Genomic DNA, 22,900 nt, shown 5'->3' with positions numbered 1-22,900 from the left:
GGAGCGCTGACTGGCTTGATAGGTTATGGAATTGAATTTGTTTTCAGCAGGGAAGTTCATATGTGTGTGTGTGTATAGATAGATAGAGATATATATATATAATATCCTTGCTAGTTGTTAGGCAAATGTTGTTTTTTGAGCTTCCGCAGTAATTGTTTGTTGTAGTCTGTTCAGGGTTTCTGCCAGGAGTCAGCAGGTGGGAGATGACCAGAGATATGTAGCTACACAAAAACTGGGACCAGACTATAGGAATATATCTTTAAACAAAAGACAATCACACACCAGCAGTAAAACATGAACAAACTCCAGCGACAAAATACCTAATTAACCTAACAAAGACCTGACAACTAACTACATATCAAATATATACAAAATGAGGGACACAGGTAATAGGGAGTACCAAGCATGCAAGGGGGGAATCAAGACTGTGTACAGGATCAGAGAACAGGAGTAAGCAGCAGGGTACAGGGTGCAAGGCTAGTTTAGGAGCAGGATAGGCATAAGGATCTGGCAGCAAGGATGGCAATCAAAACACTAACACGCCGTGTGCTAGTGGGAGAAGAATTATATGTTCTGCTAGCAGCCAAGATCATTTGGGACTGATTACTGGGACCTTTCGGCCTCTAGGAGACCTGCTGGTTGACACTGGAACTACAGCAATCAGCCCAGAGAACCACAGTGCCACCAGTGGGAGTTTCATTCCATCTAACCCCTGCCTTCAGAAGAAGTTTCTAGAGGATAGGGTAGGAGAATTCAGATACCTGGCCTGAATATTTAATAGGGCCAAGCTAATAGAGAGGTGTGCCCAGATGGTGGCTGGGCTACTGTTAAATAGGCTGTAACCCCGGGAGAATTGTCTTCTGTCCCCCCTGTGGGGATGGACCCATGTGCTCAAGGGAAAGAGGACTGCTTAACTTTGGACTCCCCTTCTTGGACTGGAAGCTGGGCTACTCTGCTGGAGGTCGCATCTCTGGACTGATCATCGGCAGGATCTGTGAGTAGAGCCAAGCCTCTGTGTTGCAGGGTCTCTCTGTCCCTCAGTCAGAAGACTTTAGCCCACTGACGGCTGAATCTGAGTCACAGAAGAGCAGAACTAAGTGCACTCCTGTGAGAGCTTTAGCCATACTTCTCCTTTACATTTGGTGAGCAATGGGAAAAGGGGTTGGCCTTCAGCTGGCAGGGTAATTACAAAGTGTGAGCAAATTCCTAATTCCCATAGAATCTACTACTACTCAAACCCTGATTCTCTCCACTTCAGTTCACTCTCCAAAACAAGATTTGTTTTGGGCAGAAAACAGGAAAGGGTCAGACCCTCTGTAATGTATTATATTAGGTCTGTATCCCCACTGAGAAGATTTTTTATTCTATTAGGAGATTGCGCAAATGTTGCGACACATGGGTGAAAACATTGATAAACCGACCTTTCAGAAATAGTTTAACAGAGAACAGTTGTTTACTTTATTGTAATATTTTTTGCTAATGTTTATACGGTCTTTAGTAATACCAATATGAATGTCTGAAAACATTGTTACATTTCTTTTTTAACAAAAGTTACTCCAACCCCATTTGAAAGAAAGTTGCTCTCTACTAGTCTAATTCAATCATTTTACAATGGAGGAAACCATTAAATCCTTTTCAGCTTTTAGGGAAAAGCTCACCGTTCATTAGCCATACCACACTGCTGCTCAATGGAAGAGGGCCTCACTTACACTGGCAGTCAGGAACAAAGACTGTCCTGTTACATTAGTCATTATCTTGAAGAATGCCTGCATATTAGTGGTCAGAGTACAGCAGCCTTATATAAATGGACAGCTGAAGGAATTCTCTTTCCAGTGGTGGTCATTAGGAAGAATATTCCCTCTACACACAGCTAACATGATCATTGATGTCAGTGGTTACTTCACCGCTCCACCATTGCCAAAATTATACAGGCGCCATCAGACAGAAAATCAATCCATCGTTGCTCAGGGAGCCCATAGAACCCTGGTTAAGAAATGCTGCACTCTGCAGACATTTACATCAGTGCTACGAGATGAACATTTCTGAAAACACAAAAATAATCTATTGTGCTTACAAAATAAGGAAGTGCAATGGCTCCCAACAACTGCGAACCTACCACCAATTAATGCACTAAAGTGGTTGTAAACCCTTACAACACACTTTGACCTACAGGTAAGCCTAGATTAAGGCTTACCTGTAGGTCCAAGAAATATCTCCTAAACCTATACAGTTTAGGAGATATTTGCCCGAAGACAGGCACCGCTGCCTACTGCGCATGCGCCGTAGACAGCGGCACGCAGGTGCACTGAGCGCGGCATTTCCAACGACGCGTGTGTCGTCATCGGGAGTGACGTCATCGTGGCTTTGCCGAATGATATCGGTGGAGCTGCGAGACCCCACCGAGAAGATGGATGCGCCGGACTACAGGGGACAGCGGTGACTTCGTTGGCTCCTGTGTTAGGTAAGTGACACATAATGGACTACTATGCGATGCATAGTAGTCCATTATGCTTTACCTTTGCAGGGAATCAAAGAGGAAGTAAACTCATCAGGGTTTACTTCCTCTTAAGCGCTCGTATGCTAGGTGCAATGTCAGATGACAACAGAAATAGTGAAAAGGTTTCATTTTGGATATAGTAGGAACAACAGAAAGGAGAGGAAATTTTCTTATGAAATAAAATATTCCCTTTAGACAGTTGTCATCGGGGACAGAGGTCCTAATTGAGAGATTTGATTCTCACCTCCTTTTCGGCAGACAACTGTAAATTGTTGGCCTTCCCATCCCTTTTTTTCCTGCTGAAAATGGTTACCAGAGCAAATAGAGGGTGCATGTCTCCAGTTGGGACAGGCAGTAATAAATACTTGACAGGGACCCTTCTCTTTCTCCATCCAAAACACACAAAAATATTTTTATGATAACTGAAAACTGGACATACAAAGCTTATCTTACAATGCATGTTTTCCTTCTGCTAAGTTGATGTCAACAATGACCTGAAAGGGATCCCTAGCTAATCCATAACAGAAAATATAAAAACATTAAGGCTCCATGCACACTGAAGCTCAAAAAGCTTTTTCTGGACGCCAGATTGCTGGCAGAAAACGCTGGTTGAAAAACCTGCTTTTAACAGCATTTTGTACTAGCATTTATGAGCGTTTATGAGCGTTAGCGTTTATGGGCATTTTTAATAAAAATACACCGAGGACACTCCAAAAATTCCACAGTGCATTCCAAACTCCCACAAGGCATTGAAAAAATAGAACACCGAACACTAATTAACGCGTGTTTATGCGCATTTGCCGTTTTTTTTAGCGGTGAAAAGCGGCACTTTGAATGCAAATTTCTGATCTTCAGAAAAAAGCCCATAAACTCCACTGCTCATTAAAGCTAAAAAACTTCCTTTTGTGCTTGGGCACATAGGCTAACATAGAGTGGAGTTTATGGGCTTTTAAAAAAAAAACGCCCAAACTCCAATAAACTGCAGTTTATGAGCTCCAGTGTGCATGGAGCCTAATTATAAAAGGAGACCCGGGTGTGAATTTATCTTCACTGGTCAGTAGATGAAAATCTTTAACTGGACATTTACTGTGATCCCACACCACACAAAAAATATATTATAACAGCATAGAAAACAGTCTAGGATGTGTGTATTGCATAGAAAGTGTTCTTTTACTCAGGATGAACTGGTGGGCAGCAGACAGCCAGGTCTGACATTGTCTAAATGCACTCTGTGTTCTTAGATTGACTACAAAGCACATCCAACTACTATAGGTTGCGTTTTGTGACTTGCAGTAGGTGAAATCCCATCACCTATAAAACTTTCCTCCAGTTCCTGAAAACACCCTGCAGTGCTCGTTTGCTGCGAATTTCATTATGGTTCTTGGGAACGGCAACAAATCTTCTTCTCTTGAGAAAACTATAAATTGTAAAATTCTCATCCCACAGGTACTCTGGAGAAAGAATCTTAGTGGGTTTTTGATAAAGAAAATACTTATTCAAGTAGCTTTCATCATGCCAAATGGCTTCCATTTGTTGTCCCTTATCCACCATCATAGCATTATAGCAGAAGTTGGTCAGTTTGTAGACTTCTTCTACTGTACCCCCAAAAAATCCACCAGCATAGTAAAAGTCCCCTTCATCTGTGGGAATGTAAGCTGTGGACTCTGGCCGTCGCTCATATGTAAATTGTTCTCGTGATAAACTAAAAAATCCAGGATGTAATGTCCCAAACACGCCACCTAAAATCTCAACCCCGACCTCATCAGTGAATCTCATATCAACATCCACACAGACCAGATAATCCACTTCATGGATAAATCTCTGGTGGGAATGATCGCGAATCATCTCCATCCGTCGCATTGACACATCTTGCCAACGTTGATAGCTGGGAACCTCCAGTGTTACCAGTTTTCTGCCAGCACCAAGGGTAAAGGCAGGAATCTCGCTGACTTGATCAGTAAATATATAATAGGTGACTTTATGTCCCACCATAAAAAACTTCTCAGCAGATTCTATGAACGTCTGAACAAAGACCGAATACCTGAAAGATAATTAATATAATTAATCAAAGACAACAGAGTCATAAATTAAGAAACGTGGAGTGAATGAGATGTAATTGGGCTGTCCACATGTGTTGTGTAGAAATTGTGTGACTGCTTGCCAGCTCCAGGGCAGGACTTACCATTGGGCTTGACTGGGCTCAAGCCCATGGGACCCGCCGAGATACATAGCCGAGTGTACTCGGCTCAGCTCCGCTCACAGTCACACCCAGTCCCGCTTTATGATGGACATAACACAGGGACTGGGTGTGAAGGTGAGCCAAGCTGAGTACACTCGGATATTCTCTGCTCCGCTCGGGACTGCGACAGGACCCGAGAGCCGCCAAGAGGACCCGAGACCTGCCAAGATGTATCTCGGCGACGCCATTTTTAAATGTCAAGACTGCAATGACAAGGCTACACTGACAAGGCTGCAATGACACTGGACAAGGCTGCAGATGGATGGGCAAGGCTGCAGATGGACACTGATAAGGGTGCATTGATGGGCATTTAAATGTAAGTTTTTTTCCTTAAAATCCCCTCCTAAACTTCGGGTGCGTGTTATACGCCGATAAATCCGATAATGTATGGAAGGTAGGGCCCGAAGATGACTCAAGCCCAGGGGCCCCCACCACCCTAAGTCCTGCCCTGGCCAGCTCCATCTATGGGGGTGGGTGGGGGGGGGGGCGGAAAAAAGGTGACTATACAGGTCTACAGGATTACTTGCGAAACCATTCTCTATTGACTTATGAGTGAGTTATGGGGATTTTTGGAGTCTACGGAGCTTGGTGCAAAGGGTCTTCAGCATTAGAGGGTTCCGTAAGCCCAGGATAAAGGCTGTCAATGTCACACAAATGCTTTATCATAAAATCCATCAAGTTTTTTTCCCCCATTATGATTTAAAATCATACTCATGAAAATCTAAGAGATTTTTGTATTTGTATTGAGATTGGTACAATTGAGAGCCCCATTTGTGTACCTTTTGGCTTTATACTGTAGCGTGATCAAGGTATATATATATTTATTTATATATATATATAGATACTACGATATAATATAGATACTTCGATATGGATATACATCTTTTAATTCAGTCCTTGGAGAAGCTTGAAGATAGTGCAAGGCTGTGGAGGGAGCAGAGCATTCTGCAAGCCTACGTATGTGCCAGTAGGATACGTTCGGCTACAGAGGATGCTTGAGACAAAGCTGATTATAGAGTAACTAAAGTACTGTTGGTCTATGGGGGGGGCTGGCAGTTCTCTGGATCTGTGAATGAAGCAGAGTACTTTGAAAAGTTTATATAAATGGCCCTTTCGTTTGTTTAAACTCAGGAGTAATTGTGTACCATAAGGATTCGGGTTTGATGTTTAGATATATATGGATAGTATTGCTAACTTCATGTTACAGCATCACATCATTTCTTTATATCTATATATGTGTATATATTTTTTGCTAATTATTCATATTTGTTTTTTCACTGTATTGGATGGATTTAGCAAGCTTTGAATACTGGTGTTGAAGAACTGTAATCTTGCTATCACTGTTTTACGAGCTGGTTTGAATAAACAGTGTCTTGAAAAAGTATTCATACCCCCTTAAAATTTTCCACATTTTCTCATGTTACAACTAAGAATGAGCTCCGGCGTGTTCGCACACCCCATGTCCAGAGCCCGCCAGCAAGTCGGCACTGTGCTGCACTAATCACAGGCAGTGAGACATTGTCCTGATGCGCGACTGCAGAGATCGGGAAATGTCTCGAACACGCCGGAGCTCGCCCTGTAACAAGGGGAACAGAACAAAATATTACAGCGCACACATGCAAAAAAGACATTTACCTCCTGCAAGGCTCATTTAAAACACCTAAACATTTATAAAAAACATTATCAAAAAATATGGGGATTTGGTCACACCATATTGCTATATGGTGCTTAAGCCCACTTACTGCGACAAAGTGGGTCCTACCCTATCCATAGACTGAGAGATCCTGCTTCGCTAAACCATGGGAGCAATACACTCCTCTATATGGGAGAACTGGAGGTCTCCACCCATGACACAGGTGGACACTAATGAGAGACACTGTAACAAGGGGGGGGGGGCCCAAATCCTGGCCCCTCACCCTATGTGAATGAGTATGGGGTACATTGGGTAGGGGTACATTCACCCCAAAAAAGGGTCAAAAATTAATAAATGACTTTAAAAACCTGTGTAGCGCGTTCTTATTTTTGACACTTTTTTTAAGTGAATGGGTAGGAGTACAATGTATCAAATACTCATTCACATAGGGTGAGGGTCCAGGATCTTGTTAATGGAGGCTTCTAGATTCCGATAAGCCCCCCACCTGCAGACTCTGACAACCAATGGCCAGGGTTGTTGGGAAGAGGCCCCTGTCCTCATCAACATGGGGACAAGGTGCTTTGGGGTGAGGGGCACAGGGCCCCCCCGCCCCAAAGCACCCACCCCTCATTTTGAGGGCATGTGGCCTGGTACGGTTCAGGAGGGAGGACGCTCGCTTGTCCCCACCCCCTTTCCTGACCTGCCAGGCTGTGTGCTCGGATAAGGGTCTGGTATAGATTTTTTTGGTGTGGTATTCCTCCTAAAATCCATACCAGACCGAAGGGCCTTGGAGGGGGAACCCATGCCGTTTTTTTTGTTTTGTTTTTTAATTTGCTGTGGGATTCCCCTTAAGGATCTTCAGGGCATGCCAAAGTTGGATCAGTTAAGATGGGGATCCGACTTTGATCTAACTTCAGTGATATTCAACGGGCTGAAGTAGGATCAAAGTCAGACAAAAGTAGTACAGGAACCTTTTTCAAAGTTGGACCGACTTATGTCAGACCAGTTAAGACGGCTCTCATAGGGAACCATTGATTTTCACCCATCATGCGACATGTGCTCCCAATGTCGGAGCGTTTGTCGTACAAGTGTGAACCCAGCCTGAGGGTCTCACAGAACAGATGTTTTTATACGAAGATTAAATTACACACCGGTGGGCTCTATTTACTAATTAGGTGACTTCTGAAGGCAGATGGTTCAACTAGATTTTAGTTAGGGGTATCAGAGTAAAGGGGGCTGAATACAAATGTACGCCAAACTTTTCAGTTACTTATTCATTAAAAAAATTTGAAAACCATCATTTTCATTTTACTTCTCAATTATGTGCGACTTTGTGTCAGTCTGACACCTAAAATCCCAATAAAATACATTTACGTTTTTGGTTGTAACGTGACAAAATGTGGAAAATTTGAGGGGTGTGAATACTTTTTCAAGGCACTGTATATTTATATATATATATATATATATATATATATATATATATATATATATATATATATATATATATATATATATATATATATATAAATTGCATCATTATTTGATCCATCAGACATTTATTTAATTGTGAGTATTGTGGAAAATAGAATGCCTGAGCCTAATGAATATATATATATATATAGACTACGCTTATGAACCCTGTGACTAATGGGGGACCAAGCAGCTAACCTAAAGTTTGGGTATTACAAACATAAATCAAAGTGTACTAAATAAAGGCAATGCTGCACCACAAAATGTTGCAATGAACACATTAGTAAACAAATAAAAATACCAATAAACAAACTCATACATAAAAAGATCTTCATAGAAAGTTTAGACAAAAGTGCATTACTTTTCTCCAACACACGAATATAGTTATTGAAAAGAGTTCCAAATAAACAGTATAAAGTCCAGTGTGAAAGTGAAATATGCTACTAATATTATGTCTTGTACACACGGTCGGACATTCTGACCACAAAATCCGTCTGATTTTTTCCGACGGATTTTGTCCGAAACTGGTCTTGCATATGCGCGGTTGGACAACGTTGTCGGAAAATCCGATCGTTCGGAACGTGGTGACATTCGTTGCATCCGACGGGACTACGTAGAGGCTAGTAGCCAATAGCTTTGGTCTCCTAATTTGATTTGAGCATGCGTGGCACTTTGTCGGAATTCTCTACAAATGATCGGAAAAAGTCAGATCGGATTTTTTTGTCTGAAAATTTTAGATCCTGCTCTCAATTTTTTTCCGGTGGAATTTCCAACGGAAAAAGTCGCACACACGATCAAATTTTCCAACATTATAATCCGATCTGACCTTTTCCGTCTGAATTTCCGACCGTGTGTACAGGGCATTATAGTACTTAGTGCTCCACTTACGAAATAGGGCGATAGATGTTTAAAAACAAATAAGCCTGCAATAGTGTCAAATCCTTTTAAAAATCACATTTATTATTATATAATTTTATTATTATTATTATTTAGCAGATATACTCAATAGTAACAGCGTTTCAACAAAACGTAGCCAGCATTCAGCTTGGAGAAAGTCTGATGCACGTGATGACCCTATGCGTTTCACTAGAAGCTGTTGTCTTCAGGGGACCACCTACTGGACATCCATCATGCACCTAAATACAGTGAGAGAAGGAGGCTGGAATTCTGAAAGCGAATAAGCCGCCAGCAATCGTTAAATCGGAGACCGGACCCATAGTACTCAGTAGAGCCATCTTGTGGAAAAATTGAAATATGGCACAAGAAATTCTATTTATTAAACAACTCCACTGAATGAAAAAAAAAGGAACAAAAAAGATTCCACAAGATTAAAAAATGAGGAGGAACTGCTCTCAGGAGATGTGTTTTTCAATTCACAAGTGGAGGTACTGAAAACTAGGTTCCTTTATAAGACAAAGAAGTGCGGGGCTGTCAGTGTGTCAGAAAAATCGGGTAAGGTGGTCCCATCCCTAGAGTAAATAGACATAGTAAATAGTCCCCCTTTGATGGGACTTTAAATGGACCACCAATACCACCGAAATTCAATATAAAATAAATAATTTTTAATTCATATAACAAAGCTTAAAAAAGAGAAACTTACAGACCCATAGTATCTCCGATAAAATATCAAATAGCTATACATAGAAAACATGTATACACAAATAACTCTCAAAATATCCCAAACCCTGGGTATAAAATAAATATATATTTTGAGAGTTATTTTGTATACATGTTTTCTATGTATAGTTATTTGATATTTTATCAGAGATACTATGGGTCTGTAAGTTTCTCTTTTTTAAGCTTTGTTATATGAATTAAAGTGGTAGTATGGTCATTTTTTTAACTTTTACCTACAGGAAAGCCTATAATAAGGCTTACCTGTAGGTAAAAAAAATATCTCCTAAACCTGTACGGTTTAGGAGATATTCCCCTCGGTATGCGCCGCTGACTGCAGCGGCGCATGCGCACAAGGGGGTTCTCTCCGTGAAAATCCGGTAGCGCTCGTGCGGCCGGACGGAAATCTCCCGCGCGCATGCGCGGCTCCGGCGCTGTGAGTGGCCGGAGCCGCGATACCCGGAAGAGACGCCGAGGGAGCATGTCGGCTCCCTCGGCGTGGATCGGGCCAGATGTCGGGGCCTCGTTCTAAGGTAAGTATTTCATAATGAGCTAGTATGCGGTGCATACTAGCTCATTATGCCTTTTGCTTTGCAGGTTTAAAAAAAAAAAAAAAACATTGCGGGTTTACTACCGCTTTAAAAATGATTTATTTTATATTGGATTTTGGTGGTATTGGTGGTCCATATAAAGTCCCATCAAAGGGGGAATATTTTTGTCAGGTCCCTTTATAAAGGTTATAATTCTGACACTCTTCACGTTCCTATTTCCTCAGTGTGCCATATTGATAGAGATACCTTGCTGATAGATAAACCTGAGGTTGTCAGTGATGTGGACAAATTCGCTTGGTCTACACTTTCTAGGATGATCACTTATGCAGGAGTTTGTTTAAGGTTATTTTTATTTCTTTTCTTTACTAATGTTTTCATTGTAACGTTATGGGGTGCAGTGCTGCCTTTATTTAGTACTCAATGTCTGAGCCTAGTAAGCACAGTAGTTTGGAGTTTCAATGTAATAGGATGTTATCGGCATGTTTAAAGTGGTTGTAAACCCTTACAAACCACTTTGACCTACAGGTAAGCCTAGATTAAGGCTTACCTGTAGGTTCAAGGAATATCTCCTAAACCTATATGGTTTAGGAGATATTTACCTGAAGACAGCCACCGCTATATACGGCGCATGCGCCGTAGACAGGGGGGCGCAGGCACACTAGGTAAGCCGCAGATCACGGCGATATGCCGTGAGTGTCGGCTCCCGTGCGCATGCGCGGGAGTGACGTCATCGCTGCTCTGTCGAATCACAGCGCCGGAGCAGCAAGACCCACCAAGAAGATGGACGCTCAGAACTACAGGGGACAGCGGTGACTTCGCTGGCTCCTGTGTCAGGTAAGTGACACATAATGGGCTACTATGCGATGCATAGCAGTCCATTATGCTTTACCTTTGCAGGGAATGAAGGAGGAAGTAAACTCATCAGGGTTTACTTCCTCTTCAATGTCTCCGTGGGCACATGTAAACAAGTAGTGGTATTTATGCCTGGCTATCGTCACCCAGCCCCATCCACTGAAGAAGTCATGTGATCTATGACGCAACAAACCGGATGTTGGTGAGGAACTTCAACTGTGTATATTACTGCTGAGCCTGTTACATATGTTTTATTGTGAGTGCAATTCTACTAATTAAAAAGGCTCATTTAAAAACATATTTTATTTATTAATGGCAATATCTTCTTTCTTCTGAGAACTGCTCCAGCAATGTGATTTGAGCTTGATCCTTTAAAGAGACACCCACCTCCTAGATCCAGGGATCTCATCTTTGTGGAAGAGATAGATACCACATGCTGACTGGTACAGGATAAAGTGCATAAGACCTAAATAACATATGGGTCAAATCTAGAGGCGAGTGTGTAATCTGCCCAAAGGTGGAGAATTCATTGGTTTGAAGTATAGTGGAGCACAGGCAAGACATCACATGTGATTTTAAATTAAGCACTGGTTGAATAATATATGGACTGAAATTCATGCCTATTTACAAAATAAGTTAGATCGATAGCGCTGGTGTTTAGGAGTAAATGAATACCATAGGGATTCACGTTTGAGGTTTATATATAGATAGTATTGTTAACTTCATGCGCTGGTATCACTTACTATACTGATATTGCACAAAAAATTTCTTTATATCTATATATGTGTATATTGGTGGATCTCACTTGAGAAAGGGTTGTTTACTCCGAAATGTTGTGATTCCCACCTCCACCTGATCCCGCATGACAGCTAAAGGTTTTTTTCTGGTATCTATCTATGGGGGTTATTTACGAAAGGCAAATCCACTTTGCACTACAAGTGCAAAGTGCACTTGAAATTGCACTGAAAGTGCACTTGAAAGTGCAGTTGCTGTAGATCTGAGGGATAGATCTGAAATGAGGGGAAGTTCTGCTGATTTTATCATCCAATCATGTGCAAGCTAAAATTCTGTTTTTTATTTTCCTTGCATGTCCCCCTCAGATCTGCAGTGACTGCATTTCCAAGTGCACTTTCAGTGTAATTTCAAGCGCACTTTGCACTTGTAGTGCAATGTGGATTTGCCTTTCATAAATAACCCCCTATGTGTATTGATATTTGATAATTGCTGTACTTTTAAGCCTGGATCCACTCCCTGTTCTAATGAAAAATATATTGCTTGTAGCTGAGAGTTTGTCTTTGTCTAGATAGAGGAACTGTGGGGAGGTCTTGTGCATGTACTCTTGGACTGTTTTGTCTTTATATGATGCTATCCTTCATAAATATATGAAAATCTAAATGTTACCTGCTTTGGGTGCTGCCTATAATTTACTTATAGATCATTATTCCTGGGTCTTACTTGAGAAAACCAATATATGGTGCCAACACCCACATTCATGCAATTAACTCTTTATGCACTAATGTGATTTGGGTATGCATTAGCTTACCTTTTGTTTTACTATTTTTTGTATTCCTGAACCAGCAACACGATTAGTAATGCATCTATACAGGGGAGATGATGTATACTCAGTTTTAGTCTGTAGAGGGGATCTTTTCTCCAAAAAGGTCACTGAGGCGACTTGATTTATGCTTTTGATTCATAAATAAAATATATATTTTCTTATCCAACTGCTCAGAGGTCCATATCATAATCCTAATCTTGAGCCTTATTTTAACGTTACCTTTAATCTACAGGTTATAGTTAACCATGTGAAGACTGTGGTTGGCTAATGTCTTGCTCATTGCCTCCTGCATGCTTACCTATACTTGTTTTTTTTTTTTTTACTGGCACAAGAGAAGAAGATTAGTAGCAAACACAGCAAGCATAAATGGCTTTACAGAAGGAAATATTCAAAACAGTTAATTATTGCCAACATCCTCAAATGTAATGTAAATGGTCCAGTAGAGTGAAGGAATTTAGTGCTGGAGCCTGAAATTTAGGCAGTTTCCTTTCTTCGGGATCTCCCAACATACTGGCCACTGACCACAACAGCAGGTTGATATAGAGCACCGTCTTTCTGACTACAAATGTGAGAAAAATTGTAGTCATCCAGAGGTTCCCCGATATATGTATATTCTGCCAGTTTGTTATATTCAGGGTGGAGGTGATGTGAAGAATGAAATTTTGAGAAGCTTATGTAAGCCTTTTCCCCAAATTCTATTATTACTATTTCCTCTGAAGACTAGACAATTATATATTACGACACAGGATTGACTGATTCAACTTACTTCTTAATAGCAAATGCAGTAAGGCCAATGTGGACCTTTCTCTGGTGGAATTGTGCATTCAATATGTCTAAGTTATAGGTGCCACTCCAAACAATTGGAGCAAGCCAAGGCGTCATTGTCAGGACATCCTTCCTCCTGGAACAGAGCGGAAAACAGAGACCAATAACTCAACACTGTTAACACATTACCCACAAAGTGTTCTACAGGTTTTACCAGATCTGTGTTATGGACGCAGGACTGCATTGCAGGATCATGATGAGCAAGGTATTATGTTTGAACAACTTCCGCCATTTAAAATATATATATATATATATATATATATATATATATATTTTTTTTTTTTTTCAAATGTTAAAATAAATATGTAGAGGTACAATGTTGTCTATATATTTAACTGCCCATTATGATTGTCATCCAAGTATCTAACTCATCTTATTTGATCAGGTGTCACCTGAACATTTTTCCACCCCTACCCCGCCATCTCTGATATTGTAAGTCTCCTAAAGGAGAAATATATGGTGGTGCAATGCAGGAAAAATCTTCAATTTTTGCTTCTCAGCTTGTCACCCTTTCAAGCTCATTATGTGGAGCTCAGGAAATGACATCACAGGATAACTGTAGTGAATAAATGAGAGAGAATCCTTACACTCAGTGGCAAGTTAGGGCCAGTAGACACTTCCTTGTGCGGCTCTACGTGAAGGGTTACATCAGTCATGGTCCAGTGCTAAGATCTCATCAACATATGGTTATGGTGTTGCTTAGTGGATAGCGACATCAGTTTTCAGATGCCTGTTATTGCATTACCATCACTTAGCTGGTTCTGCCAGTCATTATAAACAGTAAATCCTGGTACAGTCTGCATTTACAACTACACATCTGTGGATATAGCTTAACAGGCCAGCAAAGCCATGGGCTTGTTCATACCAGATGAGCTGTACTAGCAATATGCATGGACATAAGAAAATGATTTTTAACAGGGTCTGGTCCTGCCAATGTGTTGTAAGGCAACATGCATTTACACAAGTGTTCTGGTGTAAACAATTGCTATGTTTGTATACTGAACAATACACTTCAACATCTACAACACACGATGCTGTCCAACACCGATATGTGCTCTGCACATTTAGCATTCAGGAACTCAATGTAAATGCAGTCCAAAACTACTGATTACTAATAAAAATAATTTACTTACAGAGGCTTCATAGGATCTGGCTTCTCATACAACATCCTACAAGAAGAAGGGATAAAGTTAAGAAATACTTTGGATCCCCACTCATAGGAGTAGGCACTTAGTGCCACTAAGATGCCCCCTCACCCCTTCTCATCAGGGCAGGACTTAGGGTGGTGGGGGCCCCCGGGCTTGAGTCACTTGCGGGCCCTACCTTCTATACATTACCATATTTATCTGCATATAACATGCGCCGGCGTATAACATGCACCCCAACTTTAGGAGGGAAGTTTAAGGAAAAAACTTTTAAATGCCCGTCAATGCAGCCTTATTAGTGTCCATCTGCAGCTTTGTCCATCCATCTGCAGCCTTGTCCAATGTCATTGCAGCCTTGTCAGCGTAGCCTTGTCATTTGCAGCCTTGTCCCAGTGTCATTTGCAGTCTTGTCGTTTGCAGCCTTGTCATTGCAGTCTTGTAGTTTAAAAATGGCACCGCCAAGAGGCTCTTGGGTCCTCTCAGCGGCTCTCAGGTCCTCTCAGCATCTCTTGGGTCCTCTCGCAGTCCCGAGCAGGAGCCAAGAGTAGCCGAGTGTACTCGGCTCAGCTCACAGTCACACCCAGTCCCTGTGTTATGTCCATCATAGGGCAGGACTGGGTGTGACTGTGAGCCGAGCCGAGCCGAGTACACTCCGCTATGTATCTCAGCAGGGCCCACGGGGGCCCCCTACTGGACGGGGCCCATGGGCTTGAGCCCAGTCAAGCCCAATGGTAAGTCCTCCCACAAATACAAAACCACACCAGATGTACACCATTGAGAAGGGCCCCCCACACCAGGAATTACCAGTCTAAAACTCCTTTCCCCAACAGCAGAGGCAAGAAACCACCCCCTCCAATGCCAGGAGCATGCCAATCAACTACCTTTCCTCTCACTGGCACAGCAGCATGTTCCCAGGGACACTACACTGGCGAGTCTGAAATGGGGGTCTATATTCCTATGAACAGTATACTGGCAAAATAAAAAAAAGGATTCTGTATATCTAGGGACACTACACGCAGGTCAGAAATGGGGATGGATATTCCTTGCACACTACACTGGCAAGTCAGAGATAGGAATGATATTCCTAGGGGACAATACAACAGCAAGTTCTTCTGAGTCAGACAAGGGGAACATGGATAATTCAAGGTACATTCTGCTACTGCAATAGTGAAAGAGGAGCGAGGATGCTTCTAGGAACATGGTCACTGAATGTGCAACAAATTACCAAAATCATCAAAGACCCTTCAATATGTCACCTTCTATGAGGCAGAAAATATTTTGTTCCTGAACTCCTCTCAGCCCTTGTACACACGGTCGGAGATTCCGACAACCAAATCCGTCTGAGTAATTCCGACAGATTAATTCCGGAAGAGGTCCGGAAGTGAGGTTGCATACACACGGTCGGACTAAGTTGTGGGAAAATCCAATTGTACATAACGTGATGACGTTATTTTGTTAGGACGGGACTACGTTCAGGCTAGTAGCCAATAGCTTTGGTCTAGGAATTTGATCTGAGCATGCGTGGCACCTTATCCGTCGGAGTAGGCTACAGATGATCGGAGCATTTTGTCGGAAAATTTTACCGGCAAGTTGGAAAAATTGGTCCGTCGGATATTCCGACGGAAACAGTCCGATGCATATCCAACAAAACGGTCCGATAGGACACATTCCGTCGGAATCTCCGACCCCGTGTGTACAAGGGCTTACACTCATGCAAAGAGTCTGTTTAACCACTTGCCTACGGAGCACTTCCATCCCCTTCCTGCCCGGGCCAATTTTCAGTAATGTCGCACTGTTTGAATAAGAATTGCACGGTCATGCTACACTGTACCCAGATTACATTTTTATAATTTTCTCATTTTCTTCTCACAAATAGAGCTTTATTTTGGTGGTATTTAATCACTGCTGAGTTTTTTATTTTTTACTAGAAAAAAAAAGAAATTTTCTGTCAGTAAATTTTGTAACTAAGTAATTTTTCTCCTACACAGATGTGTGCTGATGAGGCGGCACTAATGGGCACTGATAGCCTGAACTGGTGGGCATTTATGAGGCGGCACCTATGAGGTGGCACTTATGGTCACTGCTTAGGTGGCACTGATGAGGAGGCATTAATATGCCTCACTTATGGGCACTGATAGGCGGCACTGATGGGCACTAATAGGTGGCACTGATAGGTAGCACTGGTGGACACTGATGAGCATTGATGGGTGGCACTGATGGGCATTGATGGACAACAGGGAAGGGCATTGATGGGCAGCACTGATAGGCGGGACTGATATCCAGCATGGACTGGCATCACTAATGGGCATTGATTGGTGGCACTTGTGGGCAGTGGTGGGCACTGATTGCTGGCACTGTTTTGTGGCATTGGTGCCCTGATTACATGTGTAGGTGTCTCCTGTAAGAAGATGCAGCTGATTGGCTCTCCTTGCCACACACTGTCAGTGTGAGGCGAGCAGCACCGATTACCTGCATCTCCATGTTCACATGTGATCGGCTGTGATTGGACACAGTTGATCATATGGTTATTGAGCCGCGGACGTGGCTATTTACAGAGATCGGGGTCGCGCCATGTCCTAGCAACGCGGTGCGGCCGCGATCGCCACGCTGCGCGTCACCATGGGCGCGTGAGAGCGGCCATTCTGGGCCGCCATTATATGACGTTGACCCAGAACGAGAGCCGCAGCAACTAGTTAAAGTGTTACTAAACCCACAACAGTAAAGCCAGTCTGTATATACAGTAAAGCATGCTTGTTATATTCACTGTGGAATCGATGGGGTAAATCGTCCGCATTGCGTATAAAGGCTGTTTGATCCTGTCTTCTCTGAACCTCCCCTTCTTCCACTGTCCCCAATCTATCTTCTGATAAGACAGAGTCTGTGGAGTCACTCTGGACATGCTCAGTTTGGTGTGTATTGCTAGAGAGTTTCTTTTTCCCTTGGAAGGGTGCATGTGATCAACACAGGGCCAATCAGCACTGTTTTTTTTTCTCCCAAATTCTTTATTTGCGAAATAACAATACAGTAAGTGTAATCATACTTGGTTACAAAGGGCAGAACTTGTTGTATTTACAATATCTGTGCGTCTCGACTTTCCAGAGCATAAGAAGATTATAACATTTTACATCCCTGGGTCGGGACTACTGTGTTCCCATTCCGGGATAACAGTCTAGTGAGTATGAAGCTCCTTGTGTCCCTCGTGTTGGTATTTTTGGTTCATTAGCAAGTATGGGGTGATATTTGATGTCGACTCATGAGTCAACGTTCCTTTAAAGCAGTGTTTCTCAAATCCAGTCCTCAGGCCCCCCCAACAGGTCATGTTTTCAGGATTTCCCTCAGATGAAACGGCTGTGGTAATTGCTAAGGCAGTGAAACTGATCAAATCACCTGTGAAAAATAATGGAAAACCTGAAAACATGACCTGTTGGGGGGGCCTGAGGACTGGATTTGAGAAACACTGCTTTAAAGGGTTAGATAAAGAAAGAAATGTGAGGGTAAAGTAAGTTAAAGAGGGGGAAGGAGATAGGAAAGGGGGAAGGGGTAGACTCCAGCAGGGAGGGTAGGCCCAGGGGGGATTTGGCCATCCTCCAGCCCCCCCCATCTGTGTCACCACACCCGATTAGGGGTTACTCAGCCCCCCTATTTATGTTGTCAATCTCGCATATTCCTCTGGGTAGTAAAATTCAAGCCAATAGTACAATTTTTTAAGGAATTGCTCCCTGAGGCCCCTGTCCGTGGCCACAAGGTCTTCCATACTCTGCATTTCCGCTACCCGCGTCAACCACACCGCCACTCCCGGAGGCTCCGTCTGTTTCCAAAAAAGGGAGATGCAATTTTTTCTTGCTGCCGTGATCAGAACTGGAAGGATGGGTTTTCTGTATGTCTTGCTTGGTATGTCATGGTGGTGTATTAAAAAAGCTCAGGGGCAATCAGTACTTTTAAGACAGAGGGTCAGGGGTCCTGCAGCCTCATAGGACAGTCAGAGTAGAATGAAAACTCGTCCTACATGCTTTAACTGGACACTGATAGAAGTCACAAGACTGCTATATACCACTGATGAGAAAAGGTATTTAGAAATTAATATTTACCAAAATAATTGCATTTCCATGTTCTGTGTACTGTGGGAGATCAGATATAGTGAATGCAGGGTCCTGGGTTTAGTAACACTTTAGCTGTCAGAAAGGTAAAGGGAGGCCCAGGAGTAGAGTATTTTTTTTGTACATTATAGAGTGGGTCATACTGGATGCAAGCCAGACATCTGTTATGTTAGCCGTAGGAGGGATTCAACTGAAGCTTCCACAATGCTACTCCAAACCAAGACAAGCTGATTGAAGACAACAAGACAACCATTTCTATAGCTTGCATTAGGAAAGGTTTGTTTTCAGTGCATATGGAGAAGATTGTGTTGTGTTGTGTTGTGTATTCAGTACAGACAGAAGACACACCTGTGCATTCCGACACTCTTCATAAGGTCCAGCCGGGAGGTGTTGGTGATACGAATGGCACTGGCCCTGTATGGAAGAAGGGAGCATTACACCAAAAAGCTTACAAAGGAGATGTAAAATGTGTAACTGCAGTCATGTGGTTTGTTTTTCACTTGAATGAATGAATCCTTATGTTTGTGAATGTTTTTTTTTTTATTGTCTGCAATGCACTGTTACACTACAGACCTCATTAAAGGGCTGCAATCTTCACACTTGAGGCGGTTTGTAAAAGTACATCACCAAATGAAAATGGCAGTTTATGGATCAGGACCCAGCATTACCACAGAGGCTACAAAGGAGATTTCATGAAATGCTGTCTGGAAATCCCAACATAATGGGAACCAACAACATTCAGCTTTTCTGCAACACTTTTACAAAATGAACTACTTACGGCAAATTACAGATGAATGATGCACCAGCGTCCCTTTGGCTGCGTCTGAATGTGTACCTGAAATCACAAACATGTTGCGTAGATAAATGTGGTGCTAGAATTAGTTAATTAGATATACATTTATACAAAAGCGGCTGCAATCATCTCCGAAAAACAGATACCCCTTAGCTAGCTCCCGACCGGCGCACGCCAATGTACAGGCAGAATGGCACGGGAAGGCATATTGGCGTACAGGCACATCCATTTTTAAATGCCGCCCTGCCATCGAGTGCGCCCTGCCGCGTGCCAGTCGGGACCCCCGTGAGTCCGGTCACGGGTCCCATGGACTCAATCACCGCGGGGATACCCATGATCGTCTCACGGGGAGATGCCATTGTAAACAGCATCTCCCCGTTCTGCCTAGCAACAAGTGATGCTGATCTCTGCTCCATGTGATTGGAGCAGAGATCAGTGTCCACTAACACAAAGCCCAGACCCCCACAGTTAGTAACACACCCCTAGGAACACTTAACCCCCTACATTGCCACCCCTGGATAACCCCTTCATTGCCAGTGTCATTTACACAGTAATCAATGGTTTTGTATAGCACTGATTGCTGTATAAATGACAATGGTCCCAAAAATGTGTAAAAAATGTCCGATGTGTCCACCATAATGTTGCAGTCACAATAAAATCGCTGATCGCCACCATTACTATCCCCCATTTTGTAAACGCTATAACTTTTGCGCAAACCAATCAATAATCGCTTATTGTAATTTTTTTTTACCAAAATATGTAGAAGAATACGTATCGGCCTAAACTGAGGGAAAAAAATATTTTTTATATCTTTTTGGGGGATATTTATTATAACAAAAGGTAAAAAAAAAATTTTTTTTCAAAATTGTCGCTCTATTTTTGTTTATAGCGCAAATAATCAAAACCGCAGGGGTGATCAAATACCACCAAAAGAAAGCTCTATTTGTGTGGAAAAAAGGATGTCAATTTTGTTTGGGAGCCACGTCACACGACCGCACAATTGTCAGTTAAAGTGACGCAGTGCCGAATCGCAAAAAGTGGTCTGATCTTAAGCCAGCAAAATGGTCCGGTCTGAAAGTGGTTTAAATAAGAAGAAGAAGAAAAAAATCACCAAACACACACACACCAGCAACACATAAGGAACTTCTGCATTCACCAGTAAATGGAACTGATGTAATCAAACTTGGGTTTTCAGTTGACTGAGAACTTTTGTTTGTGTGAACAAGCAGAAAAAAAATAAAAAACTGTGAAGTTGATTTACTAAAGGCAAATAGATTGTTCGATTCACAAAGTGCAGTTGCTCCAGAGCTTAGTAAATGAGGTAAAGCTTAAAGCGGGAGTTCCGCCGTTTTTTTTTTGTTTTTTTTTTAAAAGCCAGCAGCTAAAAATAATAGTAATAATAATAATAATAATAGGTTAAAATAAGGACACTTACCCACCCAGCGCGCTCGCGATGTCGGCACCCGAAGCCGATCTCTCGATCGGCTCTCGGGTGCTGCCGCCGTCATCTTGGGTATGGGAATCAGGAAGTGGAGCCTTGCAGCTTCATTTCCCGGTTCCCTACTGTGCATGCGTGAGTCGCGCTGCGCAATAAGGATGGTCCCCGCTGTCTCTGGGATCTGTGTGTTTCCCAGGGACCTGCGGAAAGGGGCGTAGATTCTGAGGAAAGGGGCGTATATTCTGCAGATATCTATGCCGGAAGTGGGTGCAGATACTTGTACTGTACAGGTACCTGCACCCCCCTCCCCCCTGAAAGGTGCCAATTGTGGCACTGGAGGGGGGGAGGGTTCTAATGAGCGGAAGCTCCACTTTAGGGTGGACCTCCGCTTTAATATAGATAAAGAATCACATGCAAGGAAAAAAAAACAGCATTTTTGCTTGCACGTGATTGAATGATAGAAGTCAGCAGAGCTTCTACTCATTTACTAAACTCTGGGGCAACTGCTCTTGCAGAGCGCACAGTCTATTTTGCCTTTAGTAAATCAACCCAAGTGTATCCAAGGAAAAGTGAATATTTAACTTATCAGAAAGTGAAATAATTGTCATTTTATAATGCACAACTTGTAAAGGCTTGTAATGTTTTGAAGCAGTAGCACTCTTCATTCTGATGAAAAGGAGCTGTTTTTTCTCCTAAATGCATTTAAAGCAGTATTAAACCCAATACAGGCATACCCCACCTTTAAAGAGAGATTTCACTGTGAAAAAAAATATTAAAAGCCAGCAGCTACAAATACTACAGCTGCTGACTTTTAATAAATAAATAGACACTCACCTCTCCCAGGGTCCAGCGATGTCGGCAGCCGAGGCCGATTGATCGCTCGGCTCTCGGCTGCTGCCGCCACCATTCTAGGTGAGGGAATCAGGAAGTGAAGCATTGCGGCTTCACTTCCCGATTCCCTACTGCGCATGCGTGAGCCGCGCAGCGCAATAGGAATTGTCCGCGCTGTCACTGGGACCCGTGTGTGTCCCAGCAGACAGCGCGCAGGGACAGGAAGAGGCATAGACTCTCGTGGGAGTCTATGCCCGGAAGTGGGTGTAAATACCTGTCTTCGACAGGTATTTCCACCCCCCCTCCCCACTGAAAGAAACCAAACCAAGTCCACCACCGAATGGCTGAAGAAAAGCAAAATGAAGACTTTGGAGTGGCCTAGCCAAAGTCCTGACCTGAATCCTATTGAGATGTTGTGGTATGACCTTAAAAAGGCCGTTCATGCTCGGAAACCCTCTAATGTAACTGAATTAGGACAATTCTGCAAAGATGAGTGGGCCAAAATTCCTCCAGGACGCTGTAAAAGCCTCATTGCACGTTATCGCAAACACTTGGTTGCAGTTGTTGCTGCTAAGGGTGGCCCAACCAGTTATTAGGTTTAGGGGGCAATCACTTTTTCACACAGGGCCATGATGGTTTGGATTTTTTTTCACCTTTAATAATAAACACCTTCATTTACAAATTGCATTTTGTGTTTACTTGTGTTGTCCTTGACTATTGTTTAAATTGGTTTGATGTTCCGAAACACTTAAGTGTGACAAACATGCAAAGGAACAGGAAATGAGGAAGGGGGCAAACACTTTTTCACACCACTGTATATGTATCTTCTACTTCTACACGTTGTATGTACACACAAGTGTTTATCCACCTATAGGTGCTATTCACAAATTGGGGATAACATGATAAAATAGCCCCCCCCCCCCACACCCAAATCTTACCAGAAGATGGAGCAGAGCAGGATACTCAGATAAAGCAGCAGACAATATTTCTTCTTCCCACATATCTTCTCACCTGGGGGGAGAGGAAATCAGCTTAAAGGTCTATCCAACATGGAACTCCCAGATCTCCCAAAACAAACCATTTTGCATCCCATGTATTATTCAGACAGTGAGAACACACCTGTTTAGGATTAGCGTTAAAGTTGAGTCACTATCTGTTGTGGCAACACATCTCTAGCTAGAAGTATTACATCTCTGCAGGAATCTTGGAGAATTTAAAAATACTTATTGATTTTCAAGAAAAAACAAATCACTCAGTTTTCTACTTGGCTACGAAATACTGATACTGAGAAAAGGGAATCTTGCTACTATTCAGGGATCTAAGCATAGGGAATAAGGCAACTTTCGCACTGATCCAC

The 22,900-nt window shown here is 42.6% G+C and overlaps 1 pseudogene across 1 annotated transcript in view; it reads right to left on the bottom strand.

The window, feature by feature from the left end:
* Window positions 1-244: 244 nt before the first annotated feature.
* LOC143953643 (histo-blood group ABO system transferase-like) overlaps window positions 245-22,900 on the bottom strand; it is a 41,462-nt pseudogene continuing 18,806 nt past the window's right edge. Inside the window, exons 2-7 of the transcript XR_013269206.1 lie at window positions 22,482-22,554; window positions 19,260-19,316; window positions 18,830-18,895; window positions 14,373-14,408; window positions 13,181-13,315; window positions 245-4,538 (exon numbers count right to left, since the gene is read on the bottom strand). The product of XR_013269206.1 is annotated as a histo-blood group ABO system transferase-like (transcript). The remainder of the gene's footprint in view (window positions 4,539-13,180; window positions 13,316-14,372; window positions 14,409-18,829; window positions 18,896-19,259; window positions 19,317-22,481; window positions 22,555-22,900) is intronic.

The sequence above is a fragment of the Lithobates pipiens genome, unplaced genomic scaffold, assembly GCF_037356315.1.
Source record: "Lithobates pipiens isolate NorthernLeopardFrog02 unplaced genomic scaffold, aLitPip1_a1.2 Scaffold_1, whole genome shotgun sequence".
Taxonomy (NCBI): Eukaryota; Metazoa; Chordata; class Amphibia; order Anura; family Ranidae; genus Lithobates; species Lithobates pipiens.
The sequence above is the reverse complement of the archived record's forward strand: the minus strand, read 5'-3'. Positions and strand labels throughout refer to the sequence as shown.